General features: G+C 42.6%; 1 pseudogene; it reads left to right on the top strand.

Annotated features, from left to right (window-relative positions):
* The first annotated feature begins 4,729 nt into the window (after positions 1 to 4,729).
* Positions 4,730 to 5,640, top strand: LOC100969681 (peptidyl-prolyl cis-trans isomerase A-like; annotated as a pseudogene).
* The last annotated feature ends 368 nt before the right edge of the window (positions 5,641 to 6,008 follow it).

Raw genomic sequence — 6,008 nt, 5'->3', positions numbered from 1 at the left:
CATAAATACAGTCCTTGCCTTTATAGAGTTTACAATATAGGTAGAGAGAGAGAGACAATAAGCAAATACCCAATATTCATGACAGTAATAAATCATGAGCAAAACCAACAGAATACCATGAGAAAATATAATACAGTGACTTCACTTAGGCAGGGCTCGAGGAGGAATGCCAAGGAAGTTCCACTGGGACACTGAAGCTAAGACCAGGAGGTGAAGAGTGGCAGGACAAGCATTCTGAGAGAGGGACTAGCAATGTCTGCTGGCCCCACAAGAAGAGCTCCACAAAGGAACTGAAAGAAGCCACGGGTCTGAAATTCAGTGACAGAGAAGATGGGAGCTTGGCAGGGGCCACACTAACTGCAATGAAAGCTATCACTGAAGGGTTTTAAGCAGAGGAATCATGTGGTCTGACTAATAATGTTTTTTAATGATTCCTTCTGGCAGCTCTAAGCAAGGTAAGTAACAACACTATTTAGATTAATTCAGCTGTCTAGAAAGTCAACAACAAAAATTTTGTCCCATTCAGTAGGTTGCCTGTTCACTCTGATGATAGTTTCCTTTGCTGTGCAGAAGCTCTTTAGTTTAATTAGATCCCATTTGTCAATTCTGGCTTTTGTTGCTATTGCTTTTGGTGTTTTAGTCATGAAGTCTTTGCCCAGGCCTATGTCCTGAATGGTATTATCTAGATTTTCTTCTAGGGTTTTTATGGTTTTATGGTTTTATGGTCTTATGTTTACATCTTTAATCCATCTGACAAAGAGTTAATATCCAGAATCTACAAAGAATTTAAACAAATTTACAAGAAAAAAACAACCCCACCAAAAAGTGGGCAAAGGATATGAACAGACACTTCTCAAAAGGAGACATTTATGCGGCCAACAAACATGTAAGAAAAGCTCATCATCACTGGTCATTAGAGAAATGCAAATCAAAACCACGATGAAATACCATCTCACATCAGTTAGAATGGTGAGCATTACAAAGTTGGGAAACAACAGATGCTGGAAAGGATGTGGAGAAATAGGAATCCTTTTACACTGTTGGTGGGAGTGTAAATTAGTTCAACCATTGTGGAAGACAGTGTGGCAATTCCTCAAGGATCTAGAACCAGAAATACCATTTGACCCAGCAATTCCATTCCTGGGTATATACCCAAAGGGTTATAAATCATTCTACTATAAAGATACATGCACACGTATGTTTATTGCAGCACTGTTCACAATAGCAAAGACTTGGAACCAACACAAATGCCCATCAATGATAGACTGGATTAAGAAAATGTGGCACATATACACTATGGAATACTATGCAGCCAAAAAAAGGATGAGTTCATGTCCTTTGCAGGGACATGTATGAAGTTGGAAACCATCATTCTCAGCAAACTAACACAAGAACAGAAAACCAAACACCGTGTGTTCTCACTCATAAGCAGGAGTTGAACAATGAGAACACATGAACACAGGGAGGGGAATATCACACACTGGGGCTTGTCAGGGGGTGGGGGGCTAGGGGAGGGATAGCATTAGGAGAAATACCTAATGTAGATGATGGGTTGATGGGTGCAACAAACCACCATGGCACATATATACCCATGTAACAAGCCTGCACGTTCTGTACATGTATCCCAGAACTTAAAGTATAATTAAAAAAAAAATAGTAAACGGCAATGACAATGATGTCTTAGAAGGAAGCAATGGCAGAAGACGTGGAGAGAAGTGGAATTACTTAAGATATATTTGGAGATCATACCAACAGCTACTGGTGGTTCAAGCCCAGAAGAGGGCCTGGTGGTCCTAAACTCACAACACTGTATTTTTTCCTAATTAAAATAATAAATATAATAAGATAAAAATAGCATTTCAATGTTGTGCTCATTTTGCATTGCTTTGATTACTAGCCCTTGAACATTGTTTATTTATGAGCAATTTGCATTTTTTTGTGCACTACCTATGATTGGGTTTTTTGCCCCCTTTGCTACTAGATCATTCTTTTTCTTGTTGCTTATGTGTCAGTTTCCTATGGCTGCTGTAACAAAATACCACAAACTAGGTGGCTTAAAACAGCAGAAATATATTCTCTCACTGTTCTAGAGACAGCAAGTGCAAAATCAAAGCATTGGCAGTGCCATACTCCTGCTGAGGTCTCTAGGGAGGATCCTTCCTTGCCTCTTCCAGCTTCTGGCAGCCCCAGGTGTTCCACAGCCTGTGGCTGTTATCAGTCGAATCTCTGCTTCCATCCACACACGAGGTTCTCCTTGTATGTCCATGTCTCCTCCTCTTATGACACCAGTCATATTGGATTAAGAGCCCTCCCTACTCCGCAGCTTAACTAATTATTTCTGCAATGACTCTATTTCCAAATAAGGTCCCATTCTGAGGTACTGGGGGTTAGGACTGTAACATATCTTTTGACAGACCCAACTCAAACCATAACAACTCATAAGAGATCTTAATACACTGCAAATATCTTTCTCAGTTTCTCATTTGCCTTTGTATCCTGTTTATGTTGTTTGGTATGGATAAAAGGTTTTAATTTTGTGAATTTAATCTATCAGTTTTTCTTTTATCCAGTATTTGTTGAGTGCCTACTCTGTGTGTGTGTGTATCTGTGCGTGTGTGTGTGTGTGTGTGTGTGTGTGTGTGTGTGTACCAGATGCTGTTCTAGGTGCCCTTGATCCAAAGATGAATGAGAGTTGGCTGTCTTATCCCTACATGCTCAGAGTCTAGGAGGCAGACAAGTAAACAAATAAATATCATTCAGATGATGACTACAACAATAAAACATTTGAACTAGGGAAAGGGGGCAAAAATAAAGAATGCTCAGCGAAGTTTGGGCAGTTGTAGAGAGGAGATCAGTCATGCCAGACCCCTCTCAACTCCAATAGGGAATGCACCAGCTTCAAGAGCCCGAACAAGAGACCCAGAGCCAGCAAAGCAGACATGGGGTTTGTTGAGAGAAACTTACTTACATACAGGGATGGTCCAGTGACAGTGGGCTACACAGAACTGCTCTGCCCAGTGGCAGCAGACAGGGCAGGAGAGCCGCTTGTAAGAAGCATGCAGTCGAAACAGCGTTTTCACTTAGCACCGTCCTCCTAACAACCTCCAACTGGTAACCTTCATTTAACCTAAAACACAGGGCTTTGATCTCCTGTACAGCCTGTGTTCCTTGGGATGGGCGAGGGGCTCAGATATTCCTCATAGATAAGGAATGAATCTCCAGGTTGGCAACTTCTGGATTCCTTAGCTCGGAACTCCAAATACACGTTTGTGTGCATCTGCCATGCAGGGTCATTCTCAGGGTATGCTGAAGTCAGGTTATCACTGTCAGGTGCGTCTACCAAACACAGGTGTGTCTACCATTCAAGGCCCTTGGGCAGTCGTTAAGGAATATGAAGTTTCAGTAATTATGCCTCAAACCGAAAGTTTCCTGGCTGACTGTCCATCAAGTAGGGTCTCCTCAAAGTGCAGTCCAGCGGACCACAGCGTCAGCCTCACCTGAAACCTTGTTAGAATGCAGAATCTCAGGCCCTGCCTCAGACCTAGGGAATTAAAACCTGCATTTACATGACATCCCTGGATGATGTGTATACACATGAAAGTCTGAGAAGCACTGCCCTATGCTTTAGAAGTCATTTTTTCAGATTTACAGTCACAGGCTTTTGTCTGTGATTACAAGGACATAATTAGAAAGTACCCTAGAAGCCTTGCAGTGCAAAAGCAAACTTTAAAACTCTTCCCATGTGTTATGTCAAGATACTGATTAGTACATCAAATGGGCAGCCTTCACCAAATAGCTTCATAATCCATGGGAAAAGAGACCCAGTGTGCACATTTCAGGGTAAGCTCAGTGGAAGCCAAGGGGACAATTTGCTCTAGGGATGACCCTGGCATGACCCTGTGATTCAGACCGAAGATAAGCCTCCAAATCCATTCCCTGGATCAGCTGTTCAAAGGGGATTTGTCTCCTGGGTTATAATTGGTCTCCCGCTTGTATTTTGAGCAGGTGGTTCAGGGGAAAGGGAAACTTTGTTTTATTTATTTAAGCAGTTGAATAAAGGAAGCATCTCTTTGGGAAAAGAGATAGACAGGAATTGTTTCTGGCGTGGTAATTGGGTAGAGTAAGCTGGAAGAGGTGGGGGTACAAGAGAAAGTGATGGAGAGAGAAATGGAAAACAAGACTTGGGTGGAGAAGAAAACTCTCACCAAAGTAGAACAGCTGCTGGATCACTCAAAAACCCGTATTGTTTTACTTCAAAGCCAAGTTCAATTCTGCATGCTGAAAGCAAGGAATGCAAGGTACACACAAGGTAGATAGCTAGGGACAAAAATGTGAGACACCGTAGCCTCTAGATGTAAGATATTCCTTAGGAAACATTGCAACATGGATGAAGCCCTGCAGAGTGTGCACTACAAGCCGGCAGTCTCATCCTTGGTTCACTCAGTTGTGGGTTTTACTAGAACAAGGCTAGGGTCCATTTTAATGTATGCTAAAAGCTATAAGAGAGGCATTCAATGCAAATATTAACCTGGACTAGTGTTTAATGCCTGTCTCCAATGCATTCTTCCCACCAAAAATCTGGCGGTGGTTTTAGAGGGAACTTACTGGAATCATTTTAACTCAGCAAATAAATAAAAAGACTTGCTGCCTGCAGTTTATTGTGACGGTCCGGGCTTCCCCGTACAGTGAGACAGACGTGCACTGTTCAACCCTAGGCACTCTTCAGAGCTGTGTGCTACACAATCCATAAAAGCAAACACGGCTGCCCTGGGGACAGAAAAAAATAAAAACAAAGGGGATTAAGACAAGGTACCTACAGTCAAGAATTTACCACTTAATATAAAAATAAGTAGCTAAAACATACATCTAGCAGAAACTCTCAAATTTCTATGACCGGCTTTGCAGAGGCTACTGCCGCCAGGAGTCCCGGTACTATCAGCCATGGTCAACCACACCATGTTCTTCGACGTTGCTGTCGACAGTGAGCCCTTGGACCACGTCTCCTTTGAGTTGTTTGCAGAAAAGTTTCCAAAGACAGCAGAAAACGTTCGTGCTCTGAGCACTGAAGAGAAAGGATTTGGTTATAAGGGTCCCTGCTTTCACAGAATTATACCAGCATTTATGTGTCAGGGTGGTGACTTCACACACCATAATGGCACTGGTGGCAAGTCCATCTACGGGGAGAAATTTGAAGATGAGAAATTTATCCTAAAGCGTACAGGTCCTGGCATCTTGTCCATGGCAAATTCTGGACCCAACACAAACTGTTCCGTTTTTCATCTGCACTGCCAAGACGGGGTGGTTGGATGGCAAGCATGTAGTCTTTGGCAAGGTGAAAGAAGGCATGAATATTTTGGAGGCCGTAGAGCAATTTGGGTCCAGGAATGGCAAGACCAGCAAGAAGACCACCATTGCTGACTGTGGACAGCTCTGGTAAGTTTGACTTGTGTTTTGTCTTAACCACTGGACCATTCCTTCTGTAGCTCAGGAGAGCACCCCTTTTGCTTGCAGTATCCTAGAATCTTTGTGCTTCCACTGCAATTCCCTTTGGGTTCCATGTTTTCTTCGTTCCCTTCCATGCCTAGCTGGATTGCAGAGTTAAGTTTATGATTATGAAATAAAAACTAAATAACAATTGTCTGTCCTTGTTTGAGTTAGGGCTTTGATGTAGGCCTTACTTGAAGCAGAAACAGGTTACTTCTGAAACATCACTTACATGCTTGCTTAATTCTACACAGTACTCAGTTTTTTTTTTTTTTTACTTTCCAGACCCAGGAAGTCTCAATGTTATTTGTTGAGTGGAATATTGAAAATGTAGGCAGGGGCTGGCCGTGGTGGCTCACTGCCTGTAATCCCAATGCTTTGGGAACCTGAGGCAGAAGATCACTTGAGATCAGGAGTCAACATCAGCCTGGGCAACATAGTGAAACCCTGTCTCTACAAAAAATAATTAGCCCGGCCTGGTGGTGCATGCCTATAGGCCTAGCTAATCAGGAGGCTGACCTGGG

The sequence above is a fragment of the Pan paniscus genome, chromosome 6 (assembly GCF_029289425.2).
Source record: "Pan paniscus chromosome 6, NHGRI_mPanPan1-v2.0_pri, whole genome shotgun sequence".
NCBI lineage: Eukaryota > Metazoa > Chordata > Mammalia > Primates > Hominidae > Pan > Pan paniscus.
The sequence above is the reverse complement of the archived record's forward strand: the minus strand, read 5'-3'. Positions and strand labels throughout refer to the sequence as shown.